Source organism: Crocodylus porosus, unplaced genomic scaffold (assembly GCF_001723895.1).
Source record: "Crocodylus porosus isolate Cpor-Errol unplaced genomic scaffold, CroPor_comp1, whole genome shotgun sequence".
In the NCBI taxonomy this organism is placed as follows: domain Eukaryota; kingdom Metazoa; phylum Chordata; order Crocodylia; family Crocodylidae; genus Crocodylus; species Crocodylus porosus.
Genome location: NW_017728910.1, coordinates 9,241,141 through 9,264,591, shown reverse-complemented (window position 1 = coordinate 9,264,591; position 23,451 = coordinate 9,241,141).

The window sequence follows — 23,451 nt, the reverse complement described above, 5'->3', positions numbered from 1 at the left end:
CTTGTTTTCCTGTGCATTGGCGTGGCTTGTCCCTGCACTCTCAGTCAGGATTCCTTAAAGTACAGCCAGGTCTCCTGGACTCCTCTCCCCCTCAGACTGGCTTTCCAGGGGATCTTGTCCATAAATTCCCTAATCAAGTTGAAATCTGCTTTTCTGAAGTTCAGGGTTCTTACTCTGCTGCTCTCCATCCTTCCTTTTCTCAGGATCCTGAACTCTATCATCTCGTGGTCACTGCTGCCCAAGTTGCTATTCACTAATACATTCCCCAGCAATTCTACACTGTTTGTGAGTACCAGGTCAAGAAGATCATGGCACCTAGTTCGCTGCTCCAGCACTTGCACCAGGAAGTTGTCTCCAATACTCTCAAAAAACTTCCTAGATTGCCTGTGCACTGCTGTATTGCCCTCCCAGCAGATGTCAGGGTGGTTGAAATTCCACATGAGAACCAGGGCCTGTGCTCAGGAAATTTCTGCTAGTTGTTTGAAGAAAGCCTCATCCACCACTTCCTCCTGGTCTGGTGGCCTATAGCAGACCCCCACCATGACATCGTCCTTATTGCTCTCCCTCTAACCTTAACCCAGAGACTCTCAAAAGGCCTATCTTCAGTTCCATACAGGAGCTCTGAGCAATCATATGTCCTTCCTAAACAGTTTATACCCATCCATGACAATGCTGCAGTCATGCGAGCTCCCACCAAGTTTCTGTTATTCCAATCATAGTTCCATGACTGTGCAAGGACTTCCATTTCTTCCTGCTTGTTTCCCAGGCTCCATACATTTGTGTACAGGCACCTAAGGTAATGAGTTGATTGCCTTGATTTTTCAGGAAGTATGAAAGCATCTTCCCTATTGACCTCTCCTGCTTGCTCTTCCTCCAGGTCCTCTGCTTCCCCACTTACCTCAGGGCTTTGGTCTCCATCTCCTGATGGAGATGGAGTTTAAGGTCCTCTTCACTAGGTTAGCAAGCCTGTCTGAGAAGTCACACTTCACTTTCTTCATCAGGTGAATCCCATCTCTTCCCAGCATTCTACCTTTTTGGAACAATATCCCATGGTTGAAGAAGACAAATCTCTGCTGGCAACACTACCTGGGCAGCCAGTTGAGCTACAGGATGCACCTGCTCATGCCCAGGCCCTTTCTCTTGACCAGAAGGATCAATGAGAACACAACCTAGGCCCCAGATACCCTCACCCTTGCACCCAGAGCCATGTAGTCACTTTTGATATACTCAGAGTCTCCTCTGGCAGTATCATTGGTGCCCACATGGATAAGCAGCATGGGGTAGCAGTCAGAGGGCCAGATGAACCTCAGTAATCCTGCCATGACATCTCAGATCTGGGCTCTGGGCAAGCAGCAGATGTCCCAAGACAACAGGTCAGGCTGGCAGATGGCTCCTCCTGCCCCCCAACAGAAGGGAGTCTCTAACCTCCACCACCTGTTGTTGCTTCTTGGTGGCAGTTATCTTGATCCTAATCACCTTGGTGAGGCCTGGCCTGTCTTCCTCCATCAACAGAACATGCTCCTCCCTCTTTGCAGCTAGATCTGTATATCTGTTCTCCAGATGAACAACTACAGGTGAAGGTGAAGATCTTTGCTTGCTGCCAGAAATCACAAGGCTCCAGCTTCCATCCTCTTAAGTTCCTTTACCTAGCAACTACAGAGGAGTTCACACAGCCATCCTATTTCTTTGAGTTCCCCTTTCATTCAGAATGCCCTTTATAGCTCCATGTTCTGAGGTAGGTGCCTCCACTGCCAGACCTCATTCTCTTCACCTGGGAAGACAGACAATGCCTGGCCCCAATCTTTTAAGTTCACCAGTGAATCTATACCTTGGAACTAGTGAGAGAAATGTAGCCTAAATATTGAGGTAATGATATGACTCACTGAGTAACAAGACATATTTGTTAAATATTAATAGCCACTCCACACTTGCAAAAGCCCAGTTGAGCCCTTTGCTCCATTTCCTATGAGACACTGCCTTATTACTAAATGAGTCAGTTTATTTATGTATACACTTACGTAGCTGCCTTAACTTTTGGTTCAGTGCATTTTCCATGATTTAAATTCCACATGGATGCTTTACTTCTAGATCATATATAGGCAACTCCTTTTCAAAACAGTCAGAAATATCACTCTTTCTACAGGAAAACAAAAACAAAAACAGAACATTATTATGTATATTTGCAAAAGTCGAAACCCCAGTTATTCTCCAGATTACTAACAATGAAGAACTTGATAAGAAAGCTTCTGTATATGATCATTCTCTATAGTACTTGCTTTATGATAAATCCTCTTGAGTGACTCTTGAAGTATATTTTGTTTTAACCATTTACAATTAAATTTGTCCATATGACCATGAAACCAGAATGTAAAACTAACTGACATTTCCTGTGATCAAAGGAATTGAATGATTTATATGCCAAATTAAAAAAAAAAATCATAGTAACAATAGGGCATCTCAAAAGATGGTGATTACCATAATATGGTCAGGTATTTATAAGAATGAGGAGCTAATGCACTGTTGTGCATCATAATGGTCCAGTGATGTTAATTATCTTCCAGTGGCCACATGTTTTACCAACACAAGTATTCAGTATATAGCTGTTTCTGAACGTTATTCAGAGTTGTAGATCATCTGCTTGTCTTTGGAAGGAACTTAAGAAATGGGCATGCTATGCAGGATAAAGCAAAAGGTGCTTTTAGTATTAATGGTAAAAATGGAATATAACTGGATTCTTTCACATGGAAGGGTTTTCTGTTTGCCTAGAGGGAATGAGTCACAAAGAAAGAAGTGTGTGCCTTTGGAAAGGTTTAGCATTTTTTTAGGTCTTGAGTCTCCAAACTTTGTACCAATCATAAGATTGCTTTGTACCAATCATAAGATTGCTTCTGAAGTGGCAGAGATAGAAAACTAACAGTTTTATTGGAATAAATACCTAGAGGAGAAGCTGCAGAAGCACTTAAGAGCCATGTTGTTTACAACTATAGCTAACTTAGTTGAGATAAAGCCTAATATATAAAGGTACTTCAGTGAGAATACGCTACAGCTGCTGAGGAGGATCTTGCACTTAAATTCCTGCATTAGAGACAGTCCACTGAATTTAGGTGCAATTCCCTTTGTGCTGTCAACCCCCAAGTCTAATACCCAAAATCCCATGGCTTAGGCAAATTCAAGATACAAAATAAATTATGTGGAGGGTTACTTAAAGCTTGAAGGGTATGATTTGTGGGAAAGAGCAGAGAAAGGCCTGAAAAGGGATATTAGAAAACATAAGTATTGGCATAATTATAGGTACCAGGGAGGACTTTCAGAAATGTTCTGTAGGAAGACGTGATGAGATTTGGACATTTCTGGGTATGAGGAACAAAGAGTTCTAAAAATTACAGGCTTGAGAGAAAGGGTAGATACTAAGCCACATTACTGTATGATTACTATTAACTCTATGGTAAGTATTGCTGGTTTGTGAACCAGCTATGTTAATATCAGACAATTGATATTTTCCTCTCAAGCACAGGATTTTCAAAAGGGGCGTAGCTGTCTTAAGCTCCTTTGAAAAAGATGAGCCTAAACACTCATTTTTTCATTTGTTTTAGTAAAATTATGCAAATACGTATGTATTCAGGGCCGAACACAGAACTTTTCAGTCACTGCTTTCTCAAATTAATACATTAATAGGGTTCATTTTGCATCTCTGCCTGTCATGTACAAGTACCATCTCTCAAGGAGTTACACAAGAAAATGAAATTTGATATATATTTTTTCATAATTCTAGAATAAATTCATACATAATGATATAGCTGCCATGAAATTCCACTTGAAACTTAATTCCAATGTAATTCAAATGCACAACACTGAGTACCCATGCCAGCTGTGAGCAAAAATAAAGAGTTTTCAGCTTTAGCAAGACTGAAATCAACATCTATAATCTTATCGGAACCTAAACAGAGGCAGCAGTGTATTTAGACACACGCTTGCATTTCCAGACATTTCAGTCTTTTATGTAAAAACAAAAAAATATTGTATTGATTTTAAATATGGACTTCCTGTGCCAAATATGATGAAGGTGTAACTGTTCAAGGCATGCAAATATTCAGACCCAGGGTGACCATCATTCTCTGCAGGAAGTGAACCATATGCAGGCAATATAAATAATTGATAATATTTTTGGAACACACCTGTAAAAAGTAAAGCCCAATCAGACTCTTCAAGTGGGACCCAGAAGTCTGAACATTTTGCACAGGAGGCAGATATCAGCTATGTAGGATAACACCAGAAAATAAAGGTCACAAGGTCACAAAAGGACATCCATCCTCACACTTGAAAAATGGGAGCAAGCAGAATCCAGCATCATAAAACATCCCACCGCAGTGCTTTGGGCATGCAGGAATCCAAGGGAAGGTTTAGTACATGGCTGAAAAAGTAAATCCAGGCTTCATCATCCCGATTAGCCTGTCAAGTATGTCAGAAAGAGTGCTTTCTTTCCCAAGGAAGGTTCTGGAGATAGGCATGGGCATGCAGGTCCAGATCCCCAAAGTGACATGAGCATCCAACTCTCATAGTAGAATTCATAAATCTGTACTCAAGCTTACTTCTCCTGCTTCCCAGGAGACTGCCCTAATCACCAGCCTTGTAGGCCAGGCTGAGGTGGGGGCACACTCAGCACTTCCACTGTAAACTGGGCCACTGTGTTAAAAGTACTGTGCTCAAAGGAAGAAGTCTTGGGTTCTAGTCCTTGCTCCCAATAAATTTTGTGTCTTTTATTTTATGACTAATTCTAATTTCAGAAGCTTTGACGGAAACTTGATGGTATACATAGACCTACAGAGTTAAGCTGTTACTATTACCCAATCCCTATAATACCCTGAACATGATCCAGAGTTTTGAGACCAGAGACCATGGCCTACAACCGTCATTAAATACAACCCTCTTCCACCCCCACCTTAAGTATAATACATTTTCTCATTAAAAGTATAAAAGAAAGAAGATCAGTTAAAGCATTTTAAACAAAGTATTAATAGAGATTTAATTTAAATGCCCCCTTTTTCCCTTTAGCTTTACAAAATTGTAAGGAAAAACATTTGAAAATCCTTTTGAATGTATGAAAACCGGTATGAATTATCCTTATAAGTAGCCTGATCATAAGGAAATCTGGGACATTCAACAAGGATGCCTGGGACACTGCCCCCTCAACCACTCTACCACGCTCTCACAAGTCAGTGGGAGAGGGACAGCATGCCGGGCAGGCATCAGTACCTGCCTGCCCGCCTGCAAGGTTCTCCATGCTGCTCTGACCCCAGCCAGACTGTGCCACATGCCCCTGCACTTTTGGGATGCCCATTATAATTCTCAACAGCTGTCCGAGACCAGACTGTGAAATCCAGGACTGTCCTGGTTAAAACAGGACATATGGTCACCCCCCTTATGGGGAAAAAGAAAATTCATTGGGATAAGTTGAAGCTGATGTTATGAAATGCTAATCATTTTCCTTGAAGACAAAGAGACCTACACAAAAGGAAACTTATATAGAAAACTTACTTCAGGTGCTGACTTCACTTGCAGTGGAACTGCTGAAGAAACAGCCCAGCAAACATTTTTTATTTCTGAGACAAAATTGAACCACCATCAGTTTAGGGCATTGTGGTCAGCTGTCTTTGGTCATGGGCACTGCTATAAAAGATACAACTTTAACAAGCTAAGAGGCAAAAAAAGAGGCAAAGGGGGAAAGATAAAAAGGAAGAGACTTATGAAAACTGGTAACAGCAGAAACTCAAATCTCTCATTCCAAATGCTATCCACCTGGCATCAGTCCTCCAAAGCCTTTTTATTTTTTTAAAGAATCCCCCCAAAATGGTGACTGCCAGAATAACCTTTCTGCTCATCAGTCAGGACTAATTTCTGATGCACCAATTTGGGCCATACATTTTCAAGTGCATCCTCTTTGTTTACTAATCATAATCTTAACACAGTCCTTCATTGGCATAAGTTGATTGTGCCTTTGTCTGTATGCGACTAATCCAGTATATCTGCTCACTTTTATAAAACAGTTTTATGTAATAGCCTGAAATGGACTTCTCTTACCTTGTGCTGAGGCCTTTCAGTAGTCCAGAAGAACCACGCAGGAGGGTGGAAAGAGATGCTCTGAAGAGAAGCCATCTCCCAGTAGTGAATTCTGTAGCCTTTTCTCCTGGATTTAAAGAGAGAAGTTACGGAGGCTGATGACGGGTACTTGCTGGTTTTACCATTTTCCTTCAGAGGAATACCATGCAGGTGACGCAAAGGGCTTATGGGGTAGAAGGTAAGGGGAAACGGATTTTGGATAAGAATACAAGTTTAAGTTAGTAAGATATTCTTCATAGGTCTAGTGAGTAAAACCTTCTCTGTGGGGGTGGGGGGAGAGAAGGGAAAAAACCTAATGGTATAACACAGGAATGTCAGAGGATTTAATAATGCATGATCATATAGGTCTCCCCATACTCCTCCATTGACCATCTCTCTTTCTTTCCAGTAATTTATTCATTCAGCTAACATTAACAGGCTGGTTGGGAAACCACACCCCACACCATGTTTCAAAATATTAATTCTGGTCAAGTTGATGGCCATTGCTGTCTGTGAATGAGAGAACAAATCCAATGGTATGAGAGAGAGGATGGGAAGCTGACCTCTCTTGAATTCAATTCATGTTGATGTTGTGGGGAACAAAGTTTTGTGAGATCCTTGTTAGCTTTAGTCTACCTCAGTCCAAATTTTGATCACAGGCCTACAGATGATTTCAGCCACACTGAGATGCTGACTTAGAATACTAAAAAATTAGGGTTGGAGGCAAACTCAGGAGGTCATCTAGTCCAACACCCTGCTCAAAGCAGGACCATCCTCAGCTAGACCATTCCAGCCAGGGCTTTGTCAAGCTGAGCCTTAAAAACCTCCAAGGATGGAGATTCCACCACCTCTCTAGGTAACCTGTTCCAGTGCATCACCACCCTCCTAGTGAGAAAGTTTTTTTTTCCTAATGTCCAATTTAAACCTCCCTTGCTGCAACTTGAGACCACTGATCCTTGTTCTGTCATCTGTCACCACTACAAACAGTCTAGCTCTGTCCTCTTTGGAACCACCCTTCAGATAATTAAATGCTGAAGGGTGGTTTCAAAGAGGATGGAGGTAGACATCAACTGACTTGTTTCTTATTTATATTAGTATAAAGGAGAAAAAGAAAGAAAACAAACCCTAGCATATCTCCATCAATGAAGCAAAACTTTTCCCTCATTTAATCTTAGTCAATATTATAATCAGGTTCGTTCGGTACAAAGGCACATTTACCAAAAGGGAAATAATGTTTTCCTATTAACAATAACATACAAAGTATCCTTCTAGTTCTGATGTGACCTAGCCCTTGTGGGTGGTTTTTCACTGGTGGGTTTTGTGGTTCTTACAAAAAGTAGCGTAATAGTGGTTTTACATTAGGGCAATCAAAATCAGCTCACCTCTGTATTTCGTAACTATATTGGTTTAGCAGAATTGTTGCTATGCATAGAGTCCAGCAATATTAACCAGAATAACATGGAACAAGACGTTTGATAGTGGCTGTGAGCTGGGAATGAGAGTCTTAGAAAAGCAGCTGAAGGAGCTAGGCTGCCAGTAGATTCTCTTATTCTAGTAACTGATAGGAAACATCAAAACATTGGCTAATTGGCATTTGCAAAATCCCCTGTGCTGAATTCCATAACTCCGCTTCAGGAGCCACCTACTTTTTAATATACCAGCTGAACTTTCAGCGTACAAGCCTCAGGTAAAATAATTAAATGTAATAGTTACCTTCTATTTAAAGCCAAAAGTGGAAATGATTAAATTTAACAGGAGCTACAGCTTCTGACTACTTGCATAAGGCTGCATTTTAGTGGATTTAGGGGACTTTCAAACATATATACTTGCATCTTTAAAAACTTGCATAGCTTAAGATACGATTCAGAAAACATTTGAAATAGGTGCCTGTGACAGAAAAGGCTAAGTGGGCTGAATGGCCCTGAAGTTCTGGTGTAACAAGTTCTTGTTACAAGATTCTGTGTCAGAAAAAGTGTAAGGGGCAGAGAGCTGGGGTATAGGCCATACGTACATTGTAGGTCTGTGCAGCACGCGCTATGTCATGACCTGACCTAAACTTGACCTGTGTAGCAATGACATAAGTTAAGCATGCACTGAAGACACTGATTGATAAAGTGCATTAACATAATACAAGGAAAAGGAAAGGAATGGCATAGCTCCAAAGTAAACTAAATATGGAAAAGCTCTGTGTTAAGCGTAAGATGAAAGAGGACTGGTAAATTAGGCAACCATGGATCCTCTGGATCATGGTGTATATACGGAAGAAGTCTAGTCAGGTGCCTGATGAATCCACTTTTATGGAGTCCTGTGACCATCACACCAAGACCTTTGAGGCATATGCCTAGGCAAGAGTACGGAGGAGTAGAAGCTACCCAAGACCGACCATCACCTCTTTAGACCGCTGAGACAGAGCCCACAGGTCAGACATTCAGTGTCTTGATGGTTGTAGCTTCTGCCACAGACAGACAGATAAGAACTGCTGCTGATTGCCTAACACCTCAGTGAGGGCACATTTCTGTCAGGGTCATGTCTGTAAGTCTTTCTCAAATCAAGGAGTACCCACAAGGCAGTGGGGGTTAGGGTTTTTAGGTGCCCTATACTTGCCTTACTCTGAAGACTGCAACATTGCATTATTTTATAGAAGCTACCCTGCTATGGGTAGCCCCACTACGTTGCCACCGGACCCTGCATTGGATGATCATGGCTAGGACTATAGCGCCAAAGCATAACCAAATATGGAAAGCTCGGTGTTAAGTATATGCTCTGGTTAAGCCATGCAATTTTCACCTTCTCTGAAGCTCAGCAAAAAAAGAGGAATCAAATCAACGAAAGTCCCCGATAGAAAAGAGAAGGCAAGCCAGTGGACCTGATTTCCTCTCGAATCCAAGGCTAAGCAAGCACTGTCTTTATTCATACAAATAGGTTCTGCTATTGTATATTCCAATAAAGTTTTCAAGTTTGGACCAGATTAGTCTCACTGTTCATCAGTCTCACTCTCAGCCCCCAGTTAAAATTTGGAGTAACAGGGAAGAGAAAGGTAGCCCCAGAAAGGATGGAGAGAAAGTCACAGGGAGGACAGAGTAGAGTAAAATGAATAATTCCTGTGGAGACAAAACGGGGTCTGAGGAAGGACACAGGGAACTGAAGTAGCACAATAAAGGTTCCTTCTCTGGAGCTATTTGGGACATCAGCACACTGTCCCCCTGCCCCCCCAACACACACATCTCTTTGAGGAAGAAAACCCCTCTCTTCCCAGGAACTGACCAGGAAGAAAGAACTCTTTGAAGTGGAGAGTAATACAAGTCATCAGGGAAGACAGGGACCAACAAAAAAAACAGTGTCTCAACCCAGAGACTTGTCCCTCAAGAGTCCATGCTAGGGCTGCTTAAGGGACTCCTGAAGGAGGAAGGCCAAATAAGGCTTCTTCTGGGGGAGTCCCAAGGCAGAACTTTCCTTTTGTAAGCAGCATAATTCCATGACAGTGCCCGACCACTGGTCCACCTCCCTTACAAACATACAAATATACATACATATTGGGGGGGGGGGGGAGTGCGCACACACATACATACCAATGTATGCATGTCACCTCCCTTACAAACATATGTATATATTTGTAAGGCAGGTGACATACATACACTGTTAGTTGTTTTGGACGCTGGATTCATGCCCAGTGAACCCTTGCTAGCAATAGATCTGTATTTGGGGTTCTCATGCCTCTGGTATAATGGTGTCATTTTCAACCTTGTATGTTATTCTTGTTAAGCCTCTGCTTTTCTGTTTCTTTGACAAGTGTTTTGTGCTGTTGCCTTCTTGAGGTTGGGTTTGGACTAGACCTTTTGAGGTCCCATCCATCCCTAATTTTCTGATTCTGTTTTCCCTCTACTACATCTCCATGTGCTACCTCATCTCTGTCTTTTTAAAGATGCTTAGTTTCTTTCTCATAAAGCTAGCAGGTCAAAAATATACCTCAAAACACCTCAAAACAAAAAAGTAGGTTTTCAGTTACTGTTTACTCTAATACTATGCTCACTTTTTGCCCCCAAATTAACTATCTCCAAAATTAGTGTGTGTTTTAAGTGAGAAAATGGATTTTTTTTTCCTGCCCAGAACAGAGGCATGGATGTGCTGCTGTTTCTTTGTCTTCTTTTCCCCCACTCCAGCAGCTGTATGGAAGGCGGCCAGGGTGCAGTTACACCCACTCTGATTCATACAGTTTACTGCTGCCTGAATATGCAGCAGCAGTAACATAGTCAAGAAGTATTGATGTGGTCGATTGATTTCATGGCTCATTGTAGTCTATTAAACTGCCCTTTCTTTGGCATTTTTTTCTGTTGGTTAAAGTGAAGTTACATGTTACACTTAAACCATATTAAGGACACAATATGTGACAGTCTGCAAAATACAGCTCATTAACTCTTGGTAAAAACCCCCTGGGCATTTCAAAGTTAAGCCACTTGAGGCAAAGCTTAACTCTGGCTCATGCTATGAAGCTCATGTTAAGGTAACTTCAATCTGCTCAGTGGATCTAAACTATGCAATTTTCAGTCTTCCAGTATCCCACGATGCATTGCTCCCAGCCAACCTCCCACCCAGAGCAGAGATAAAGCCTAGATTTCCTGACTCCAAGCCATACTCCTGCTTGCCAGGGCTCTAGTGATAAGTCACAGCCATGCAGGCAAGAACCAGTATTAACCCTTACCCCACAACTATGCATAATGCACTCTAACATTAACATTCCACAGACTTGGCATGATCTAAGTGGTCATTTCATATTTCACAGTGCTACAGACTATTTTCAGGTCTTTTCAAAATGAGTCCAGTTTTCAGCAGTAGCTATAGTCTCAACTACTGACAAATCAACTGTGAAAGGATTATGCTTTTGCTTAAGGAGGAAAGGGAGGGTGAATGAACTGGTGATTAGGTTCTGTCTCTTTTATACAGCTAAAACTCTTGAAAAAAGTCTCCCCCCACTTCATTGTGCCTTCCCAAAACCAAGATACATATGGTATGCAAGAAAATATGGTATCCCTCCCCTCTCCCCAGCAAGTATTCTACTTTTTTTTTTTTTCCTTTTGGAAAGTCACATTCCACAAAGTGGAATTTGTAAATTGTTTTTCACAGGAAAAAATATACTTGGAAAGGTGCTGAAAACATTTTATCAAAGGTTTCATTGGAAAAAAAACATACTTTTCATGCTGCCATCAGTCTCCAACTGCAGCATGTAGCATGACCAAGCTGGCTGTGGATGCTGAATTAGGACTTGTCCCACACTGCATGCAGGGCCACCCCCAAATAGGCCTCATGTGTTGGATCTGGAAAGGGCCCACTTTCCTGCAGGACTGGATGAGTTTGACACTGCTTATGTAGAAAATATGGCAATAACCATACTTTAATTATCATGAAGTAAATACAACAGAGATTTTTATATTTAGGAACATGCTAGCTATCTAGAATTACCCCTCAAATTTCCCTTGGAATGAACGTGGAACATAGCAGGTGTTTCACAGAAGCTGTGGATTGATTTAAACTCTGGGCTGGAAAGTTTCTTTTCTTTCTTTTTTTTTTTAAACATTTCCTTTTCTTAAAGTGGGCATAACAATTTGGGCGCTTTCTGAAAATCCATTGCTGTTACTCATATTTTATTTTGCTAAACTACTGCACTAGTTTACAATCTGCTTTGCTTAATGAAGCATGAGACCATGTAAGTATAAGCTTGGAAATAGTTTTCTGATACTATTGCAACAAAATTAGCAGTTAGTTGCTCTAATATGGGGAGAAGGGACTGCCATGATTGATCTACCAGTTTGGACAGTATTTTAGAGTAAATTCTGAGATGTTAACATAGTGTATGTTGGATAAGTTGGTCCAGTATGAGCCACTGATGGGAAACTAAATACTTATGGTAATTAGTAGGCCCCCATATGGTCACAGAAAAATACTGGTGGTATCAATACGGTGCTAAATTGCAGCTAGAACACTAAAAAAAAACCCAACGCTTCTAGAGGAGAACTTTGGCTAGTTGGTTTTCTTTGTAAATACAAAAGTAATGCAATTTACTTTAGCAGAGAAAAGTATTTCAATTTCAGAGCTACGTTCCATTCAGCTTTCAGAGGGACTCAATCTGATTAGTATGAAGCTAATTCACAAACTAGAACAATATTTTGAAGACAATGTTATGTTAAAAGGCTAAAAGAAAAGAAGAAAAGAAAAAGGGAAAGAAAAAAAGAACTTCATAAGCAGGGATGGAGGGGGCTATATCTCACAGAAAAAGAATAAACTACTTTCCTGGCTTTTTCTTTCCAAATTCAGAAACATGACTTGGTGCTCTTTATTGCTGCCTCACTATTTTACTCCACTTGTACCAACAGAAGAAACAGAACATTTGCCATGTTTCTCCCATCCATTTAATCTGACATGGAGTCTATGTCAGACACAAGGGAAGTGAGCAAACTTGGCAGACAACAATCAAAAAAGAAACAGCTGAGCAGCAGTTAAAACCATGTAAGGAACTGTGCAAATGTCTGAGTGGAAGAGATACCTGTGAAATGTATGCCACCTGGCAAATATACAACATTAGTCAGTATTGTCACATCAGACATACTCCAGCTGTTTAATCCAGTCCTCTCTCACCCTTTTTGTGTTCATTCATAGAAAGAGAAAAGCACCCATAAATCAGTTTTGGAGTTAAAACGTGAGGCACAAAAAGAGAAGTATAACAATTCACTTGTTAAATATACCCTTATACCAAATGGTAACTTGTGCTCTGCTGCCCTGAACAATACCACATTAATGGGGTGACTCAATTCAGAACAAACTTGGGCTTAAGAAATTGTGATACATATTGGGTAGGAAGTCAAACTGATATTGTCATCTTCCTGCGCTGACTCATTTGATTTGATTGTGGAATGGTCTGATTTTTGTAGTCCATCTGGAAGCAAGCTATTTTCACATTGACAAAGGAAGGACTTTATTTGTCCCGTTGTTGATATGCGTATGCAAGAAGTATGCACTTCTTCCATTCTTGTTAGTGCCCAGAAAACTGTGAAACAAACAAAATAAACAATGGTTTCTAAACTTAGTAATTTGTCTTTGCAAAGACTGCATTGCTTAGAAAGCCATTTCCTGTGAAGCCTCTAGGAATTTAGCAAAATTGTGCTGGCATGATTACATTCAGTAATTACAAGGAAACAAAAAGGAAAAAGCAAGAAAGGTAAGGCCTGAATAGTTTACTCTCAGGAATTTAACACCTTCAGTAAAGACACCTGCCAAAATCCTGTTTAACAAACAATAGGATTTATTTTATTATCTCTTGTACAAAGATTTGAAATTGTACTCATTTCCTAATTATGATTATTCAGTACTACTACTACTGAGCAAAACATTGCAGTTTCACTTCAAAGGAGCATTTTTCTCAGTTTGTATTCACTGAGGTTTCAATTTCTTTGAAATTATTAGAAGAGGTCAGCATTCAGTTGGAGTTGGAAAATGTGTTCATTAATGCTGAAATAACCGTAATGATTTCACTTGAGTAGGTGCGGGTTACCTTTTAAACTTGTTGTATGTTGTTTAGGTGGACTCTTAATATCTCAGGCTATACTGACATGAAAAGTTAATATGTGTACCTACACAAGAAGAATTGCATTACTAACTGAACTGAACTCTAGATAAGCTCCGAGCTTCAAATATGAATAAATTAGCTTTTCTCATTGTTTCCAGTTGATGATTCATAGGCTGATAGGGCCAGAGTCATTTGACCCCAGTACTCTTTCCTGCCATGGCAGGGGGTCGGACTTGATGATCTGCTCAGGTCCCTTCCAACCCTACCAACTATGAAACCAACTATGAAACTATAGGGTTGGAATTATCATGCACTCCGCTCTGTACAACTGCAAGGGATTTCACTATCCCTCAAGTCTTAAGACACCTGAAGTTCCTTTCGATGCTATCCTCCCGTGATTCTAAAGTCATTTCAAATAATCAAGTTTTGTGCAAGATAATAAGGACAATTTTAGATCAAGCTAAACCTGTTCAAAAGGTCAGCAAAGCTGGATGAACTAGTCTAGTATTTGATATGCCAGAAAAAAACCACCAAGATAATATATTTATAGAGCACCGCCTTCCAATCCTAAAAAGGTTTTTGTGCTACAGAATAACCATCATTCTTCATTACAAGCTAGCTTTTCCTTGAGTTTGTGTTTCATTGATGAAATGAAAGATGTACATTAAATTTGGTGCGTTTGGTTAAGATATGGCCAAACAACACAGACAGTGAAGCCAAAGGGACAACCATAATAGCAAAGCACAAATTGCATTTCCAGAGAGAAAAAATTAGAGAAATTAATTATGAAAGAAGATACTTTTTTCTTTTTTTTTTTTGCTTTTTTTTTTCTTTTTTGAGAGAAGGTGTTTTAGTTACAAATCACTATTCTAGATTAGGGATGTTCAGACTTGAAAAAGCATGATAATGATAACCATCCAATGTAGCTCCTGTGCATACTGACTTTGCCTTTTCAAAGCAATGTCATTATACAGACATTACAATTTTATTATTCCTAAGTATTGATTCCATTTCTGATCTCCGAGCCTCCATTCAACACATTTTTTACTGGGTTCACCTCTTCCTATTTAGGGTCAGAAAACTTTATCTTCTCCACATTACTGGCAGCACAGGAGGTCATTGAGAAATCATTACAACTGATCTCTGTTTATAAAAGAGAATCTTGATTAACCTGACTGTATGAAAGTCCCACACTGGGGGTGTGTCTACATGTCCATTTACTGCACAGTAGCTTACTGCACAATAAATGGCTTTTAGAGCGGCATCTACACATGTAGGCATCATTGTGCAGTAACGTTGCATCTGTTCCAACTTGGGAGTAAAGTTACTTCCAAGTCAGAATACACACACAATGTTACTGTGCAGTAAGGTGTCTACATGTGCCTTACTGCACAGTAACTAAGTAACCGCACGATACCGGTAGCAAATTTATGCATAAGTCACCATGGTTACTGCGCAGTATGGGCACACGTGTAAACACGCGCCCATACTGCATAGTAACCTAAGTTACTGTGCAGTAACTGTGCACATGTAGATGTGGCCCTAAGTCCTGAAAAATTTGATGAAGCTGCAGACATATAAAGTCCAATTCACCACTGTCCAGTGTTCTGTGTAGTTATTCACAGAACAGAGTGCTATAATTTTCCTAAATCAGAAAAGTTGCACGTTATATCCCACTATGTACTAGAGGAAATGCAGAACAATGAGTCTGAATCAATTTGAGTCACTGTTCTACATGCTGAGGTTAGAAATTCTTTGAGGTGTTCTGTCTCAGGAATGGCATGCATGATCCTCAAAGTTTTGGAAGAGCTGATTTTATTTTTCCGGCTTCATAGCTTTAGCTCAGCATTTAAATCCTAATGCACATCCTAATATTGGTCTGGAAATCACATTATGACAAAGTTGTATAACTAGCAGCCTGCAGACCACATCTGACCCACAAAGCATTAATGTGTGGCCACTTAGCTACTGTCCAGCTGCCACTGCTCCCATTCTCTTCTACTTGCTGCAGCAGCAACAGCAGCTGGAGCCCCTGGGGCAGGACAACACAGTAGGAAGCCTGCTAAGATCACTGCCCACATGACAAAACTAGTGGTGTAGATGGAAGGAATCACCTGCACTGTTGTAGCAGAAGGGGGCTCATGTGGCAGCACTGGGGAAGGGAGGCAAAGGAAACAGCTCATGCGGCAGGGGTGCTGGAGAGTACACGCAACTGCAGTCCATATGGTGTGTGACTTGGGGCCAGTGACCAGTGATACATGTAGTCCATGGCTGCTCTGAAGTTAAACAGCCCTGGACTAAACTATGTCCTTCACAGGAATTCCAGTACACCTGGATTTTAACTGTCATATCAGTCATATATAGTGCAACAAGCCTCCCTCACTTCTGTATCAGATGAAATCTAGAAGTGGAGAAGAATGGAAAAAAAATAGAAATGAAACTTTTGTTCAATGTGCACCAAAGAGACTTGACTACAGTGGTTGATGTTTTTGTTGCATACAGAGCGGTATGCATCTACCCAAAGACAAGATCATTATTTTCATAAATAATTGTTCTTCTGTTCTGAAGTGAAGAATACATGTTGATAATAATTGTTGATGAGTACTTTTGTGGCATTCACAGACTTTTTTCTTCAAAGTGAGAAGTCAGAGGGTTGCTTTCTAATCAAGTGGAAACTGAGCCTGCTTTCCACACTTTGAGCAAATTGGGGTTGCAAAAGTGTAAGCCAAGGAAAACCTCAATCTCTGTATTTCCTTTCATCTTTTACTTCTGGTTTCACTGAACAAGAGAGGGGTCCTGGATCTTTAAAAAACAACAGTGCCAACAAACAAAGCCTCTGCCACTGAAGGGAAAGAAAAAACTATTGACTTTAGTGGGAGTAGAGTTGGCTCAAGGTTTTTCAGTGGTTCATTTACTGTACAGTTTTCAGCTGCAGGCGAGTCACAGGTCTCAATCCTTCCTGGAGCTGTGTGTACTCAAGTACTAATTGTTCTGGCCCGTTGTATATGTCCAAGCTTGATAACATGTACAGTCTGGTCTTCAATAATAAGCACTTTGAGCAAAGATGAGTCAATATAGATATAGCCAATGCTAATGTAAAAGGCTGGACACTTTGACAATAAGTTGATGTTTTCATTTGACATAGCCCTAGGAACAGCAAAGGAACTTTTTTAGGATGGCTCTTATTTTAATAGCAGAGAAATATGTATGATCTTAGTTTTATGACAGATGTCAAGAATCCTGAAAAGTACTGTAAGAAAGATCATTTTAATTCCATAGCAATAGGAGGCATCTTGTGTGATTAAGGGAACTCCTTTTTCCAGTTTACTTTTTCTTTGTCACATTACTGACAGCAAGAGTAAGAGATGTAGCAATGGGTGAATATGCATATGCTTCTGTGCCTAGTATTATGATTGCTATAAAAATATTCATTTAGGTTGAAATTACATACAAAACCTGTACTTAGGTCATGGTACCACTAAAATATATACTGACAAATGCCAGAAAATTCAAGTGCATGTCTAAAACATGGTGGTCCTAATTTAATTATAGTGAAAGTAATAAATAAGAGTTTGCAGCTCAAAGTAGGATGTTCCGACATATTTGTCACTATGTGTCACAGTAGGAAAATATGTATGGAATTCTCTCAGAAGTGGTTGGGGAAAGATGACAGGTAAACACAGCCCAATTCTGAATAGTCTGTGCACACTTATGACTCCAAAGAGTTTGAATACATGTCAAGATCACACCTGGAGTTGGATGTTTTAAATGTCCATAAGGCTAGGTTCAGCCATTACACAGAAACTGGTTTAAATGATCAGAAACTGATTTAAACCTGTAACAGAACAGATGTTCAGTGCACATAAACCAGTTTGAAAATGGCTGAACCCGGTTTGAGATAAATCTGGTTGAATGTAGTATAATACTTAACTGACTTGGGTCAAACCGGTTTATGCAATGTCTGCCCCAGACCCCTTGCTGGTTTAAGGGGGGACTCCACCAGCATCCTGGCATGCTCTCTGGGATGGGCAGGGCTCCCTGCTCCACAGAAGAGCTGGCCCCTCCCCTCTGGTCCCTGGCTGCAGCTCCAGGAGCTTCTGCAAGCATTTGCCTGGCTTCAGCCTCCCCCCTCGCCCCCCCTCCCCACTCTTTGCTAAGTAGACATTCCCCCATCCCTCACGATACCTCTCAGCATTAGCTAGCAAGCCATATGCTGGCTGCCTCTGAGCTGTGGCACATGAGGACAAAGGCAGAATCAACAGATAGCTGGTAATGTCTCTCTGTTGTTTCCTTAGTAAACACTGAGTTACAGATGATGAACATTACCAGCTGGGCTGGTCAGGAGCCTGGGGGGTGGGATGCCCTCCCTAATTATAGCATCCTGCTGGGTCCTGGCCGTGCCCCACCCCCCCCAGCTCAGTACTGTAGAAAGGAAGAGATGGCTGCCCTAGCACCCACTGGCTTCTAGCCTGAGCCACTGCAGGCATGTGCCTACAAGGCGGGGATGTCTGTACAGTTACAAAGTGATTTAGCCTAGCCAGAATAGACTAACCTGCAAAGATTGAATCAATTCAGGCTCAGGCTTCTTGAGTGTCTGTTCCTAACCTAAAAGACTAAAAAGTTAAAGCTTTGTCCCCACTCCCTCCACCCCCGCACCTTGGGACAGTATTTTAGAAGACTCCATAAGCTGTAGATAAGGAATAAAGTAAAACCTTTAAAAGGTACAGCCTCTGCCTTCTCTGCATCACATTGTGTATAGACAGGCTGAGCAACCCATCTGTTTTCATAATTTTGGGAGCAAAGTGTTTCACTAATGGGGAAGGAGCACTGTTTCCACAGAAACTTTTTCTTCTGCTGGTAGCAAGCTAAGAAGATTTATGTGACTGTAAGCCCCCCATCAGTGGAACTTACCTTTCCCAATCCCTATCTGATCCAGGCAGCATGCAACTCTGTTACAGCTCCCAGCTAGAGAGCCTAGTTCTTCTGCTCAAGCACAGGGATTCCTGCTCTAGGTTCTGGAAGTCCCTAATGAACTAATACTATTTTGGGGTTGAATAGAACACGTGAGGCACACTGTTTCCATGACAGGTAAAATCAAAAGCATGATCCAGGAAGAATTCAATGTCTGTTATCAGAAAACCATGGAGTTTTGCAGCTCACACCTATTCGTGCATACACAAGGTCCTTTGTCATTGGAAAGGAGCGTCATTCTTACTTTTAAATGTGCTTTTTTGTTGTGAAAATAGGGATACTATTTTATGAACATAGCTTCTGAATTTTATTGTCCCAATCCCTAAGACATAACAAAGGAAACAAAGCCCTTATTTTGCCAAAGAAGGGTTTGATGGAAGAGAAAATGTCTCTCCCCCCACTCACCTTACTGTTTCTTTTGGTAAGAAGAGAACTCTAGCAAGAGTGGAGAGAATATTCCAGCTTAAACCTCCCTCTACTGAATAAGTGGGTGAAGAAAGGCTGGTAAGGAACAGGAAATAAGAGCCATTGATTTTTCCCTGGAACAAAGAATGAATCATGAGAGAACCATTATGTGGTCTCAGGCTAGTAGGACTATGCACCACTCCTTATTCCAAGCAGGCTGTAAAGTTGCAATAAGAATAAAATCAAGTGTTCTGAATTTTGAAGCACTTCTCAAGATTGCTAAATATTACTGAAATTAATTTTCACTCCTACATATCAGAACAAGAAAAAATACAACCAGCTTGAACTAGACTAGTCTTCCCAAAGCAGATGTGTTCAAAAAGTTAACCCCAAACTGTTACAAAAACAACACAATTAAATTCAAAGAATGAAAAGTGTCACTCTACTTCCTCTCATATGCAGCTTGATTTACTCTAATAATTGTATTTCCCCTGGGTTAACACTTGTCAACTTAACCGACTACAGGTTAGGGAAATGAGACAGGCTGATATCTCTCCACTCGTTGGGCATAAACCTGCCTTGAAATACAGGGAACAACTGCAAATAGGAGTCAATAGATCAAACTCTCATCTTGCCTCAGCAACTTCACTGAAGTTACTGGGGTTGTATAAACCTACAGAACAGATTGCATCCAACGAGTTCTTTTTGACAGTGGATACGAGTTTCTACGGAAGAATAGCCTTCTTAATATAAAGAATATCCATTATCCTTTCATTGACAACCAAAAGGGCATAAAGAACATGAACATAATAAAGAAACAAAAGCCTAATTATAAAAGTAAGTTCAGTCAGTTCTTCTACTAAAATGTCTATAGTCACACTGTAAATATTGTATGGTAGCAGCAAAAGCACACACATTTGAAACAAAGGAGGCTAAGCATGCTTGCATGACAAATAGTCTCATTAATGAAACAAATGGCATATTGCCAACAGAATACTGTCTACCTTAAACTTCTCTGTGCCATGCGTTTTTGGATCAACCCATTTCATGTGTTGAGAGTATTTGAGCTTGCTTAATTGGCCTCCTAATAAACCTTTTTGTTTCTAGATTGATAGAATCACTTGTACTGCATCCAAGAACTGCTGGAAGATTAGGTTGGTAATGAGATTGTACCTTTCCCTATTCTCGTTAGTTTGTCAGGACAAATAATTGATGTGCCATTTTCTGTTCTTGCCATGAGAATAGATTAATGCTGTGGCATTTTCTGTTCACAATAAACTGTTTTCTGAGGTGTTAAAAAACAAAAACAAAAAAGTGGATTTAGCACACTAAAAAGAGGTTCCTACCACCCCCCACTTCCAGAAAATAAGGTGGATTCTCACTATGCTTCCTGTTTTTATACTTTTATACTATTCCGAGCATACTCTTTTCTACATAAGAAAACAGCATTTTCTTATTGGCTTATGGTGAGCTTTCCATGTTTTTACTTTTTTTGTTTTACAGTGTCTACTTATTTTACAGACAAACCAAGTTCCCATATTAAAGGTCACGGTGTTCCACTAATCTGCACCATTGCTGGAAATTCTGTTTTCTGTGGAACTTTATCTGTAGAAACAATTGCTCATCTGTCCACCATCTCACTGCTGCATACATTTATATTAAATTGGATAAGCCACAGTGTGTCATTCATTTGGCCCCTTGGCCAACTGATCAGCATGGGTGGACCATTAAAACCAGTTACAATAGAATATATTCTAACATTCCAAGCATTTCATCTTTTTTTTAAAGGCAATGTTTTAAAAAGTCAAGACAGAGAAATGTTTTAAAAAGTCAGGACAGAGAAATGTTTCCTTTTCCCAACATGAAAAAACATTATTTCCCAGTGTCTCAGATAGAGATAGATATGTATCTCATAACCTATCATGGGAGGAAATTTCATATAATTGAAAAGGCAAGATTCCTATCTTTCCAGTGAAGCGCACACAACTTTTTTTAAGGTCACACTGGCTTGAGATCTCAAACTTTGATCTCATGTATGGACAATATGTATTTTGAAAGAAAAAAAAAAACAGCTTTTCTTCTCTCTCAGATAGTATAACTGAATCCATGATACTAAAGGATTCAATTGTAGAACTTCAGCCATATGGCCACAGGAGCAAGCTCGGGAGGAGCCTTCCATTTCCATAAAAAGGGCTTTAAGCCCCAGCACTTCAGTGGGTAGTAAACCATGCCAGAAGAACAGTTATCTCAGAGAGGGCTTAAGGAAAACTATCTTCTTGGACCCAGATACATGGTGTTCCCCCTCATACTGACTGAACCAACCACAAGGCTGGGTCGGTAATATCCATCTGAATATGATATAAGGTAGTGCCTATTCCATGCAGTCCCCTTCCCTGCCATCTCTTTTACAAGTTATGGTGAGCTGTTATACTGAATACATTTTGACTTCTTCTTCACTCCCAAAACTGAAATGGCCCTTTCTTTCCCATTTACAATGATTTCTGTTTCTTCATCAGTCTTAAATATCCAGCAAACATCACCAAATGGAGCCCCAATCAGTTTACTCAGGATCCCTATTGCCTGCCCTCTTAGCCTGTCATGTATGATTATTGTGATCCCACCATCCATGAAGTGGAGACAAACTAGGTTGCCCTGAGCCTCCTCTGCACATGAATTTTTGGAGGAGTCCACAATTCATGTCAAGAATACACTATTCAGGTCAGAAGTGGGGGTTAATTAGCACATACAACCTTTGTGCAGGGGTATCTGGAGTACATATACTGAGCAGTGCTGAGATATGGGGTTACCATGGCTTGAAAAACTGGGGGTATCTACACATTCATTAATGAGCTGCATTTATGGTGCATTAAGTTTAGTGCTTGCAATAGCAGGTCCTAAACTTAATGTGCTGTAATCACAGACACTTTTGTGATGCTTAATGCTCATTGGACTAATCTATTGCACATTAGCACAGTTTTGTCAGCCACATGGATGTACAGTAGAATTAGTGGAATGGGCATTAAGCATCTCACGTAGATGCCCCCACTGGTGACAAGACTAGGGCCCAGCCCAATGAATTATATGATAAATCATAAGCTTTTTAGATTTGTACTAATATCATGAATAGTTTGTACTATATCTAAATAGGTGCAAAAGCGTTGCTTAAATGTGTGTTTATGGAGTGCCTGTGCTAAAAGTTGCACCAGACAAAAAAATGCATCAAGTCTGGGTGAACTAAATTACTACAGGCATGTTTATTTCAAAGTTAGTGTTTTCAAATTTGCTCGTCCCTTCCATGTTCTCAGGGAAAGCAGGGTCTGACAGTAATGGTGTGAGGATGGGACACTTCAGGGGGAAGAAGCTGTCAGGGAAGAGGGGAAGAGGACAAACCTCTCAGATTTGTTTTCCCTGCTGTAGCAGTGGGAAGTAGGCAAATTCAAGGCAAGCCTCCAATAATTAGATTCTATACCTGGAAAATTATAACAAATGTATATATTTTCTATATATAGAATCTAATTATTGGGGGGGTTGTCTTATATTCAGTCACCTTATATCTGAGTAAGTATGGTAAATTATCTGGGATTGTTCAAGATTTTAGAAAAAAGATTTAAAATCTCTATTATTTGTTACGTGGTTTTGTCATAAAAGTGCACACCAGGTTTGAGCCTTTATTTGTTTATGTTTTTTTGGAGTCTCTTTAATCTTTCAAAGTACATGTAAAATACTACTATTTTTACTTGCGTTCTTCATCTGCTTTCCACAGCTGTAAGTGACTATACAGCATGTAAAACAAGCTAGAATCAGGATCACTAAATATATGTAATTATTATAAGTACACTTATTAGGTTAGCCCGGAAATAGGAAAAAATTGTGATATTTGTTCCAGTGGCTGCCATAATACACACTTATTTCCATAATTGAGCTTTATAAGAGAGTATTTTCATGTGGAAAATGATTTTTTAGCTTATCCAGCCAACATCTAACTATTTAGTGTGCCTTTTCAAATGAGAAAAACCCGCATTCCAATCTATGAAGCTGTGTCTATTCACGCATCTACCTTGTATTTGTTTTGAATAAAATGAAGAGTAGGTTCATCTGTATTGTGTTTTTCCATTCCTACCCAAAGCTGGCTGAAGGTCAAAGAATAAATTACATTTGCTGCAATACTTTGATGGGGTAAATCAATACTCATATGATCAGTACCTCATTTGACTCAAAACAGAGACCCAGACTGCCACTTGTACCATGAATTTTTGCCATCCTTTAAATTGTAGTCATCGATGTTTTCTACTGTTAAGGCAATTCCAGTTTTTGACAATGCAAGAAAATATCTGTTCTACAGGAAAGAACACCCTTGTTTACTGTGGTTAAGAAAATCCTGCAGGAATTTTCCATGGAGAAAAAAACAATTCTGTAAGTGT